At 41.9% G+C, this 13,428-nt stretch overlaps 1 protein-coding gene across 2 annotated transcripts in view; it reads left to right on the top strand.

Annotated features, from left to right (window-relative positions):
• Positions 1-13,428, top strand: part of LOC126365928 (nocturnin) — a 392,287-nt gene that overhangs the window by 117,120 nt on the left and 261,739 nt on the right. The window lies entirely within an intron of this gene.

The following is a 13,428-nucleotide window of genomic DNA, read 5'->3' as shown; positions in this document are numbered from 1 at the left end:
CGCTTCTCATGTCCATTGATTACATTACTTATGAAACTATCAGCATCAATATATATACCTTGTCACTCAGCGGCAATTAATAAGACAAACTGTGCTTATTTTTTAGTGTCAGTTGGTGATAGTGGATATAGCTAATGGATGTAGCGAGAGTCGTTCTGTGAATATTTTCGGTCCTGTTGTTTTTATTTGCGTCAGAAACTCTTTTTGGCCCTGAAGTGTATAAGCACCGAAAGCAAAGCAATTGTTCCTTCTTGAATTTTATTAGACGACTTCACTTTCAAGTGAAGATATATTTATCCCATTTTCTGATAATGTCTAAGTTAAGATATTGATCACCAAGAAGAATTTCTAGAACAACTACGATCGTCTTTCAATGGAGAGTTAGCAAGGGGCACATTTAGGTTTCGCTGTCCCCGAGAGTCAGCTTTCGCTTCTAATCTAACGGTCTGAAACGAACAGTCGCAAGTGGAACGGGTGTTTCATCGCGTCGTTCTGCGATGATATCCGCTGGGTTTATTTATAACGTTGTTTCCGCCCTGGAATTTGGCAGAGCAGTTTATGTTACGTGTAGTGGCGGGCAGTCTGGTGTTATACTTCTATGCTGACAACACACGCATTTAGAAACAGCCTAAAGCTGTAGAAACAAAGCTTGAGCAATCCTTAGTAAATAAAGAATTGTTGTTTGACATTCAGCTATTTATCATTGAACGAAGTCATATTTACCTACGGAAGATAATCCATGTATTTTTTTCTTAGTTTTACTGAGTCTAACTGTTTAAGTTATCTTACTTGATCCACAGATATAGTCTGTGAAGGCTTGCTACTGTGAAAACTATGGCTCTGTTTACAGATAACTTTTCTGCTACCAGTTACGATTTTCTGTTACTTACATTTTGTAGGATGCCTTTCGGAAAAAGGCTCTCATTTTCGGCAGAGTACACTTTGATAAAAGCACCTGTAAATGAGAACAGTCCGGAGCCGTGCGATTGCTACGGTCGCAGAATCGAATCCTGCCTCGGGCATGGATGTGTGTGATGTCCTTAGGTTAGTTAGGTTTAAGTAGTTCTAAGTTCTAGGGGACTGATTACCACAGCAGTTGAGTTCCATAGTGCTCAGAGCCATTTGAACCATTTGTAAATGAGAATCATTGCTCGAAACGCGTCTTCTAAAATATAAATAAAAGAAAATCGTGGCTGGTAGCAGGTATCTATTTGTAAATAAAACCATTGTTTACTTAATCATTTGCAGTAAAATTTGCTTTTTCTGCTATAATAGATATTAGTTTACCAAGAAGAGCAGTAATTTCGCTCAGTACACCGATTTGTGCAAAATCGTCTACAACTGAGTGACTGTAGCAATATTGAATCAATCCAGGCATGTCTTCCTTTAATCTGCCAGAAAACGTATCATCATACAACTTAGAGAAGGTATTACCGTTAGTTTTTATTGAACTGTTATCATTTGAAATCTTTTCTGGCAGATTACAATTTAAGAAGGCTACAGGTGTGAATTTAACCTAAAATAACAGATAATATTATGACTGTATATGTCTCAGACGTTTCAGTCTATCTGCGAAGAGACTTGTTCTGACAGGGTAGGAGAAACAGAGTCGAACTGGACTAGATCAATGTAAACGTCCTTCAGAGCATCAAAGCTCTTCCAGAGATTTTACAACCAGCAGAAATGTCATGCTTTCAACAAGCATGAATTCATTTGACCCATATATTCTCATGTGATGTCTAACAAAATTCGAGGCAAAAGAGACTCTTGTTTCTCTGTTTGTATAATCTGTACAGATAAAATAAAACAAGTGCGACAGCCCAGACGTTAAATTATTTTAACGTATAGTACATAGTTGGCCAATGTCTAAGACGTTTGTAAAAACAGAAGCAAAGAAACCTCTTTATTACTACACGGCATATGTACCTATGCATTGCAAATGCGCATACAAATGTCAGTCGTCAAATTACGATAAATAGTCACTATGAAGGGTACATTATATACAACCATTCGAAAAACTAATAATATGGTTTAATATGCAAATGGATAATATTTGAAAACTTTATTAAAACGCACAAAACAAATTCAGAGGATATCATATAACTTTAAAATACATGTATTGCATTGGTCACCTGCCTTGTTTTCGTACCGTGACCATTCCTTTGCACCCCTCCGCAGTCACAATCAGAATTCCGTCAGTCTGCTCATGTTCGTTACGAGTCATCCATGTAACTATGTTATCTGAACCGGTCTGGTATTCTTTTGTAAAATTATTGATGTTTCTAATCTGCATGTCCAATGTGATTCCATTTTACTACGTGGGTGTTATCTGCAATTATTTTCGTACCTTCCGTTTGCTATATGCTAGCCCTAAGTGTCTCCATACATTTGTGTTACATATGTATCCACTTTTTAAATAGACGTTCTGATGAAGGCGAACGTCGAAACGTATTAAAATAGATTAATAAATGAAGGAATACTGGTTTCCAGTATTTTTCTGCAGTATAATTCCTTCACCTGCGACGTGTATCAGTCCGAAAGTATTTACATTTTTCTAGTATTTGCCCTTTCGTGAAGCTCTGTTGAACAGCGGATCTACCTTGACGAAACTCAGGTTGGTAATCACCAATAGTGGTTTCAACATAGAGTGGAAGCCTACTAAAAAAGATGCAGCAGGATATATTGTATGCGCACGTAGTAGCGAGACAGCCCTATAATTAGAGCATACTGTGATATCACTTTTCTTGTGTACTGCGCATATGATACACCTGATCCACAGCTCAGTAATATTTTCATCTATTCATATCTTAATTACAAGCTTGTGTAAATGTTTGAAATTTTTTTCCTGAATTTTTAATCAGTACATCTTGTATTTTATACGTTTATGGGGCCTTATTATTCTTAAGCCCCTCAGGGAGGACGATATACCTTCAGAATTTTTGTGCAAACTATGACAAAAGTATTCCACCTGGCGAGCAAGATATATGTAACAGGGGTAATACCCTCAGTTCTCAAGAAGTATGTAATAACTACTATTCCAAAGAAGTGAGGTGGCGAATGATGTGAATACTACGGTACCGAACTGTGGGTTAAATAAGTCATGGTTGCAAAATACTGAAACGATTTATTTACAGAAGAATAAACTGTTATAAGCTGATTGAGGAGAAATACAAGTTTCGGTTCCGGACAAATGTAGGAGCACACGAGGCAATACTGATCTTACAGTCTACCTTAAAAATGGATATAGATTGCACTAGGATGCGGGCTGTTACATTTTTTTAGTGGTAGTTTCGAACAACACGTGTTATGGAGATGCTTCGGGAACTCAAATGGGAATCCATGGAGGGAAAGCGACTTTGTTTTCGAGAAATAGTATAGAGAAGATTTAGAGAAACGGCATTTGAAGCTGACTGCCGAACGAATCTACTACCGCGAACATATGTCAATAAATTTCTTCTGGGTTAGAGACCGCATTGTCATTTATAAAACACGGACAGGTACCTGCATGCATCCTCCCACCACCATCCTATGCAAAAGAATTCGGCCCTGAGAACTTTAACTAAGAGAGCCTACAGGATCAGCGATGAATACAACCTGCAAGCTGAACTGCAGAACCTCAGAACCATTTTTGGAGCTAATGGCTACGACATGAGGCTGATACGCAAAACCATGGCGCCGAGGGAGGAGGGCAACAGGGAAATACAGAACGAAGCACAGAACACAGCCGTGCTGCCGTATGTACAAGGGGTTACTGAACGTCTGGGCAAAATTCTCCGTCGGGCAGGTATTAAGCCGATTTTTCGTAGCAACAACAAAATAAAAGACATTCTGGGCTCGACAAAACATACAATTGACAAGTTTCATGCCGCCGGAGTTTATGAAATCGAGTGTGAATGTGGACTGGTGTATGTAGGTGAGACTGGGCGTCCAATAAGCACGAGGCTAACTGAACATGAGAGATATATCCGCCTCAAACAATATAACAAATCAGCGGTGTCAGAACATTATGAGCAGTGCAGGATGAACATCGAATTTCGAGAGGCCCGAGTATTAGCAAAACAGCCGTTTAGTTTGAGGAGGAAGATTAGACAGGCTATAGAAATAGCCAAGCGACCCGATAATATGAACAGAGAAGACGGGTACAGACTTCCAGCGTCTTGGCAGCCTGCTGTGACGGCTTTGCGGAAGGACAGCTCGCGCAAAGCAACAGGCGTGCGGTAGGCCACAGCGGAGGATGGTACACAGAGCGCTGACGCGGCCTAGTCGATACTAGGCAGTTAGTAAACAACGCTACGCTGCAGTCGCCGCTAAGTCTCCTATTCGACGATTTCCACCAATGGCAGGCAGTAAAGGAAACTCCAATGGAAAACGCCTATTTCCGCCAATAACAAGACCCAATGCAAACGCCAATAAAATGAACTCCTAGTACCCTTCCTCCTCATCCTCACATCCAATCACAACACTCTTCCATAGTATATATGTACCCACACTTGCGCGCATTCAGCATTTAGCAACACGCCCTGAGGAAAGCGTCTTGCAACAGACGCCGAAACGTTGGAATTTTATAAATGACAATGCGGTCTCTAACCCAGAAGAATTTTATTGACATTGGCAACGGCCGCGGAAGCCTACGGTTACCTTTACCGTGAACATACATTGCGCGCAAGGACAACGAAGACAAGATTCGAGAAATTAGGGCTCATACAGAGGCATATAAATACAGTCGTTTTGCCCTCTCCCTGTTTGCGAGTGGAACAGGAAATTAAATGACTAGGAGTGGTACAGGGTACCCTCCGCAACGAAATATGTATGTAGATGTAGATACGCAGAGACGAAGGGACTTGTAGAGGACGGACTAGTCTGGCGAGCTGCATCAAATAAGTTTAGAATAACAGGAAACAATGATGGAAACGGTCCTTCGTAAATACTATGCTCCGGCCGCGGTGGCCGAGCGGTTCTAGGCGCTCACTCTGGAACCGTGCGACTGCTACGGTACCAGGTTCGAATCCTGCCTCGGACATGGATGTGTGTGATGTCCTTAGGTTAGTTAGGTTTAAGTAGTTCTAAGTTCTAGGGGACTGATGACCACAGATGTGAAGTCCCTTAGTGCTCAGAGCCATTTGAACCATTTTTGAATACTATCCTTCGCGAGGAGAGTGAAATTGGTGGAGAGAACCGACTTCAACTCCAACACCAAAATTTTTGCTGTAAGATCACTGGATGCTCCTGTAACTGAATACTGCGTCCATCTGATAGACTGGACGCAATAATACATTTTATTTGCAGATCGTAAGTCAAGAAATTTGCTTACCATGTGTGGTATAGCTCATCCCAGAGGTGATATCGACAGACTCTGCGCAACAAGTAAGAAAGGAGTGGCAGATCTGAAATACAGAGGCAGAATATTAAAGTGAATAGTTGGGCAATGTACTATCTGACTCATTTTATTGAAAATGTATGTTCATGTGACCCAGGTCATTGAACTGTTGATGACATCATGAATCAACCAATTTATGTATGACGTTCTAGTAGGAGATTTTCACTCTGCAGCGGAGTGTGTACTGATATGAAACTTCGTGGCAGATTAAAACTGTGTGCCAGACCGAGACTCGAACTCGGGCCCTTTGCCTTTCGCGGGCAAGTGCTCTATAATCTGAGCTACCCAAGCACGACTCACGCCCCGTCCTCACAGCTTTACTTCTGCCAGTACCTCGTCTCCTACCTTCCAAACTTTACAGAAGTTTTTTTTATGTATGACGTTCTCGTTGTGAGGTCTCAAGTCCCACCAATTTTCCAATGACATCATCAAGATGGAGGGAATTTAGTATTAAAAGAAAACTTAAAAGTTATCAGGAAATTAAAAAAAAATTAAAGTTGATGGTTCACAGTAAATTCACACACACACACACACACACACACACACACACACACACACACACACAAATTACATAATGTACTAACCCCCTCTGTCCCAGTCAACGTCTAGTATTTTAACCACCATTAAAATGAAACAGACCATCAAGGCTGTGCTCAAAAGTACCCGAACGACCTGAATTATTTATCAAAGGTATGTTACATACTTTAAAAAGTATCCGAGTTGCGTAGAATGATGGAAATGTCCAGGTAAACTTACTATGGAATATGAGAAAGAGCAGAAAACCAATTCTCCATAAATAGTTAAAAACTAATATTTACATATGTAATGTAATTAACGAATTAGTAATATCTAATTGTCAAGTATGAAGTTTACTTTAAGGATTACTCTGTTCAATTTCAAAAATGCGAAATTAAATCGACTGCTATAGCTTGCCATCATGAACACGTGGCGTTGTTCGTAGTTCGATCTCAGTACCTCACCTGATTTAAAAGAACATTGATCGAAGAGCATCTGTCAACAGAATTACCCTTGTAAAACGTAATATGGCGATAGAACAGGACAGTGTATTTTCGAACGAATGCAGAAATCATTTACGTATCACACTTTTCTCTCTCTCTCTCTCTCTCTCTCTCTCTCTCTCTCTCTCTCTCTCTCTCTCGCTGTCACACACACACACACACACACACACACACACACACACACACACACACACACACACACACTTGGAAAACAAAATAATTACTCTTTAGACTAGTGACTGTGAGCACTATAAAATTTGTGGATCCATACCGTTACTCATCATTTCGGGAGGACTTAACTGGAAGCAATTTTGCTGTAATCTCTTGCTCCTTGCACAGTAGTTCTGCCTCTGTACCGGGTGAAGGTATCTCTCCTTCTGTTTATGTCTTACCCCGCTTACAGAGTGTTCCTACTATTCTGGAAATGAATTCTAGTATATAATTTTGTTTATTACGGGTAATTCTGAAACTGACACAGTCCCTCCCGGCAGGTGGTACACAAGCCTTGAAATCTCCGTTCGTATTTCGTAGAAGATAAAATCTCAGGCACCTATCACCAACAAAATGAAAGCTTCAGAGTATTAGTAATTAATTAGAATTTCCGCACCACAAAAAGAAAGTCAACTGCAATCAGTGAAAAAAGTCTTGAGGTCGGATGTTCACATGAATTACAAGGCACTCTAGTTTATTAGTGTATTTATATGTAAATAATGAACACTGCTGGGCACTTAAGTATTGTGGTCCTATAAATCAACGGAATTATTAGCTTTCAGTTCGCTTGATTTCGTCTCTTGCTTGTATCGACACAAAGGCCCAAAGATGCGTATTTTACACAAACGGTACTTTTCGAACTAACTTGCATGTGCAATTAGTTTTTTGCATCAAACCGTGATTTACGTCGCTTCCCATGTACTGCAGAACAAACAATTTTCAGAAGTATCTTGTCTCTGTATCTAACTGTAATTGTCTAAACATTGACGTTAACTTCTCGTGTGCGTGCAGTGAACAAATGTGCGAACAGCAAGTCGCTCTTGAAGTACTCAGAAAACTCAGGCGATGGAATCACATGTCAGAGCTGTTGGCAGCTTCGTTTGCAATGTGCACCTACCGTCACTAGCACTCAGAAACAATTAACCTTCCATTATTTTTGATACGATGGGAATTCGCGATGCGTGGCATTAAGAGGGATAACATTACAGTATGAATATTACACGGAGAATAAAATAATAATAATAACAGTAATAACAATAATAAGTGTACTATTGAGCACTGAAAGACCAAAGTCGAAACAAGACTTCTTAGAGCAGGCAATTATCATCATCATCATCACCATCATCACTTTTATTACAGCCCTTTGCGAGTCTTGGGCTTCTACAGAAGATTACTCCATTCTTTCCAGTTCAGTGCCGAACTCCGCCAAATCTGAACTCCAATTTTCCTGATGTCCTCTCTAACACCTTCCTCCCATCCTAACTTTGGTCTTCTAAATCACCTGGTTCCTTCCCCACTGCGTTAAATATCTTGTAAATCATTTCATCGTTAGCTATCAGTACATGTCCCTCCCATTCCAGCATTTTAATGTAATTGACACTAACATTCCGTTATATAGATTATGCAACTAATAGTTGAATCTCCTCGTCCAGACACTATATTCTTCCACTGATCCAAGAATTTGCCTCATGATCATTCTTTCAAATGCTTGCGTTTAATCGAGTTTCGTTACAGCAGCTTAGATTTCATATGTGTTCTGAGGTGGGCAGTACTGATTATTAGGCCTCAGTTTACTTATGAGTCAAAGTAAGTGAAACTACACACAACACCGTACTTATTTCAACCAATTTGAAGAAGTGGAGTGTAGTAGGACAGTCTTTATCAATTACAGGCAGATATTTGGCTTTCCCGTCATTTATCTGTAGGTTCATCTTTCTAGCAGTTCTTTCAAGACTTGCAAGGATGCTCGTAGCATCCTTGCAATTATATCAATATCATCTCCATTTGCCAATTCCTGAACTAATTTGTACAGAATATATCTCCTTATATTTATGCCTGGATCTCTTATAATCTTTTTCAAGACTATATTAAACGGAACGCAGGATACCAGTAAGTCATTGACCTCAGGTTACAAACACAATACCGAACTATAAAGGACAGATAGCATTTACGTGTAGTAAGTATAACGAGGGGGTAAACTGTTTGCAAGAATTTCACGAATAAGGCCATATTGTATCGTACAGGGTGAATGTTAATAAAACCGACAAACTGCAGAGACGGATTACTGACTGGAAATGGAGGGAAAAAGGTCCTATGAGCAAGTGTCCGGAAATGCGTTGTTGCCACGGTAGAAGGTGCTGACGAATGACAGTTCCTGCGACCATGTGCTATGTGTTCCTTGTGTGTTGCAGGCTGTGTGACTGACGCAGCGTACTGTAAGCAGTAGAATGGCGCGGTATTCATGTTGGGAGCTGCCAAGCAGATGAAAACGGTCGAGAGTCAGCACAGCTATACCACTCGTACAACAAGTGCCCTCACAGACACCAACCACACCCCACAACATTAACAGCCCTTTTCGGCCGTGTGTGCGCTCACGGGTCCTTTCCAACATGCGAACGTGCAGGGAGGCAGCGGACTGTGCGTGCACCAGATTTGGAGCACCGGGCTCTACAGGATATTGAGACGAACCCTGGTACAAGTTCCACGCTAGAGCCCGCCAGCAGAGTGTAAGCCGACGTACGATTATGTGTATGCTGCATAACAACTGCGACTATCCCTATCACCTGCAACGAGTGGAAGGATTATTAGCAGCGGGTTTCCCTCTACTGGATGGGTGTGTGGATGGATTTTGCATCAGACCATTACAGTATTGGGATTTCCTCATCAGTCCGCTTTGCCTACGAAGCAACTTTTACCAGAACTGGCATCATCAATCTGCATAATAGTCATCTGTGCTAGATAAAATCATCGGGGAATGGTTGAGGCGCCTCATTAGCATCGGTTCAGCATCAGTTTGTGGCCAGGACCGGTTATTACTCCGCTATGCCTCGACGGAGAAACGAACGTGGACTTTCTGCGGCGTACTCTGCCCGGGCTGCTTGAGAATGTGTCTTTGGCGAAACGGTAGGTTACGTGGTTTCTGCATGAAGGAGCACCACCACACATCCGCATTCCAGTTCGCCGGCACTTTGAGAACGTCTTCCGCAGACTTTGGATAGGACGTGGAGGCCCGTAGAATGGCCTGCTAGATCACTAGACTTAAACCACCTGGATTTCCGCCTCTGGGGGCATCTGGAAAGCGTTGTGTATGCTGAACCAGTTCCTAGTGTGCAGACCCTTCATCAACGTGTTCACAACACCTATGATGCAATTCGGAGAGAGGCTGGAATGTGCGAAAGAGCCTGGCAGTCCATCATGCGACGTGTGATGGTTCAAATGGCTCTGAGCACTATGGGACTTAACATCTGAGGTCATCAGTCCCTTAGAACTTAGAACTACTTAAACCTAACTAACCTAACGACATCACACATTTCCATGCCCGAGGCAGGATTGTAACCTGCGACGTTAGCGGTCGCGCGGTTCCAGACTAAGCGCCTATAACCGCTCGACCACAGCGGCTGCCGCGCCGTGTGAACATTGCATCTCACGGAACCCACTTTTAACATCTGTTGTGACGTGGATGCGTTGCAGCTGTGCACTGTGTTCGGGACGATTTGCTATAGTTGCACGCACACCGTCCGTTACCGGACACATATTCATAAGACCTTTGTTCCTCCATTTTCAGTTAGGAATCCATCGTGCAGTTTGTCGATTTTATTAATTGTAAAATGTAAACTTTCACGGCCGGAACTGTCATGATTAATAAAATTCTTTTCCGGGCTATTATGCCGTGGTCTGGTGGATTTCGCATTGTAACCCAACGTTTCGTCCCCATCTGCGGAGGACATCTTCAGGGGGGGGGGGGGGGGGGGGTTCGTGGCTTCTGTTAACTTCCGAAACACACACTGTCTCACTACTACCACGAACCCCCTTGAAGATGTCCTCCGCAGATGGGGACGAAACGTTGGGTTACAATGCGAAATCCATCAGACCACGGCATAATAGCCCGGAAAAGAATTTTATTAATCATGATTTTATTAATGTTCATAAAAAACTAAACTCCTCCCGAACAGACAATGAAGGCCCAGCGGTACCGACCGGCCGCCTTGTCATCCTCAACCCACAGCCGTCACCGGATACGGATATGGAGGGGCATGTGGTCAGCACACCTCTATCCCGGCCGTATGTCAGTTTCCGATACCGGAGCCGCTGCTTCTCATTCAAGTAGTTCCTCAGTTTGCCTCACAAGGGCTGAGTGCACACCGATTGCCAACAGCGATCGGCGGTCCGGATGGTCACCCATCCAGCTACTTACCCAGCCCAACAGTGGTGAACTTCGGTGATGTGAACAGGAGGCAAGGCCATTTGGCTGTTAATGTTCATACTGTATACAATTCGTTAGAATTTATACCATAAAGTATCTTTTTATTTTTAATTATGTTAATATTATGAGCGAATTATCAAAATGTTAAATAAAACTCTTTTACTAAATGGAGCATAGTCCGTGCTGAATTTCTCAAATCCTGTTGCTGCATGTAGGCTATTTCCTTCTGACAAGAGTAACATATTTTAGATTCGAACTTATTTAGTCCGTACCACCATGCAATTCGTTGCAAAGTAGGATTTTTACTTTTCTTTCAAGTAGAAATTTATTCAAATTTTAAGGAGTAAACTCAGTAAGGATGTCTGATGTCAGAGAAGGGCTGATCGCCTTGAAACATCCCCTTAGAATAATTAATGAATTACTGTGCTGATAAACCTCCTACAGTATTTGATTTTCAAACAGCTGAGCAGAACTGAACATACTCAGACATTTCTATCTTTACTTATTCTGATCAACACTAAACTGACACACAATATTTTTAGCGCAACGCAATCTGACTTTCAACATTCCCACAGAAGAATGGCCCTGACTAACAAAAATATATACCTTTCATGAATCACTTACCTCACAAAAATCTTCGTTACTCGAACTACTGCAATACAGCGAGCGCCAATACTGCCAGCTAAATAAAAGATTCTAACTAGGCGCTAACTACTGATAGGCATAGTTAGCAAATGAAAGATTTTGATAGAGAACAAACAATGTATTTACCCGAATAATGTTCAAAAGTCATCATATATCTAGTAATACAAATTTACTCTTTCTGGCGGACACACGTCCAGATCGTCCACTCTTAAAATTCTGCCATCTCTCTGCCCACATCCACGACTGCTGGCGGCTCACCTTCAACTGCGCAACGCTATGCGCTGTTCACATCCAACAGCCCAACACTACAATAGTAAATATTCCAACAATACCAACCAGCCACAGACTGCACACAGCAGTCAGTGATTTTCATACAGAGTGCTACGTGGCGTTACCAATATAAAAACCTAAACAGCCTACTTACACAACAAAGTTACTCTGCAAAATTGTTTCACTGAACGAAGCTCTCAAAACTAAATGGTTTGTTATTAGGTACTTTTCATTTTGTATTTTGTTGATTTATTCATTATTAGAATCACTGTGGAAATATCCCGTGTTGTATTGTCTATAGAACGTGAAATACATTAACATTGAATTGAACAATCCTACCTGGTGTAAACCACTTTTTTTTTCTTTTTTTTCTAGAGTACGGAGGGAGTTGCTCACTTGCTTAACACAGTGTATTTCATAGTTACATTTCCTCATACTCAAGTATTTCATTATCAAAGAAGAAAAGGAGCATCAGCGATATTCCCCTTACGCATATTTCTGCCAAAGAGAGACCAGTTTGTTGATACCGGCTTTATAGAACGTTTGACTTTGTTGATGGAACCACAACCGCACCGCAGCTTGTACGGCTTCATCACTGTCAAAGTGAAGTCCTCCAAGGTGTTCTATAAGTTTTGAGAAACAGGTGAAACTGTATGGGGGATGATCGATGCCAGAGAACCCAAGGCGTCGAATTGTTGCAGATGTCACAGCGCTCGTGTGTGATCTGGCATTGTCATGCTGAAGAAGAGGGTGTTCCACATGTGGCCGAACTCTTCGAATTCGAAATTCGATTACAGCACGCTGTTTCCCACGAACCGGCGAAGTTACGTTACACTCCGCCATGTTACACGGCCGTCTAGTGTTACCAATATAAAAACCTAAACAGCCTACTTACAATGGTCATCCATCCAAGTGTTGGCCCAGGGAAACAGCGTTTAACTTCGGTGATCTGACGAGAAGCGATGTTACCACTGAGCCATGGCCGTTGGCTGTTTATGTTCATACTGTATACAATTATTTAGCAGTTATGCGACAATTTATTTTTTTTATTTTTAATCACGTTAATCCTATCAGCGAATTAACAAAATTTTAAATAAAACTGTCTTACTAAATGGAGCGCTGTCGGTGCTGAATTTCTCAAAAAATGTCTCTAAGCACTATGGGACTCAACTTCTAAGGTCATCAATCCCCTAGACGTAGAACTAATTAAACCTTACTAACATAAGAACATCACACACATCCATGGCCGAGGCAGGATTCGAACCTACGGCCGCAGCAGCAGCGTGGTTCCGGACTGAAGCGCCTAGAATCGCTCGGCCACAGCGCCCCACTGAATTTCTCAAATGGCTGTTGTTGAAAATAGGCAGTTTCCTCCTGACAGCCGGCCTGAGTGGCCGAGCGGTTCTAGACGCTACAGTCTGGAATCGCGTGACAGCTACGGTAGCAGGTTCGAATTCTGCCTCGGGCATGGATGTGTGTGTTGTCCTTAGGTTTGTTAGGTTTAAGTAGTTCTAAGTTCTAGGGGCCTGATGACCTCAGAAGTTAAGACACATAGTGCTCATAGCCATTTGAACCAACAGTCCTCTGTGGGCTAGAAACAATCCTCGGGGAATGGTTGAGGCGCAGCATTACAATCGGTTCAGCATCAATTTGTGGCCAGGACTGGTTATTACTCCACTATGCCTCGACGGAGAAACGAACGT

The sequence above is a fragment of the Schistocerca gregaria genome, chromosome 4, assembly GCF_023897955.1.
Source record: "Schistocerca gregaria isolate iqSchGreg1 chromosome 4, iqSchGreg1.2, whole genome shotgun sequence".
NCBI lineage: Eukaryota > Metazoa > Arthropoda > Insecta > Orthoptera > Acrididae > Schistocerca > Schistocerca gregaria.
The sequence above is the reverse complement of the archived record's forward strand: the minus strand, read 5'-3'. Positions and strand labels throughout refer to the sequence as shown.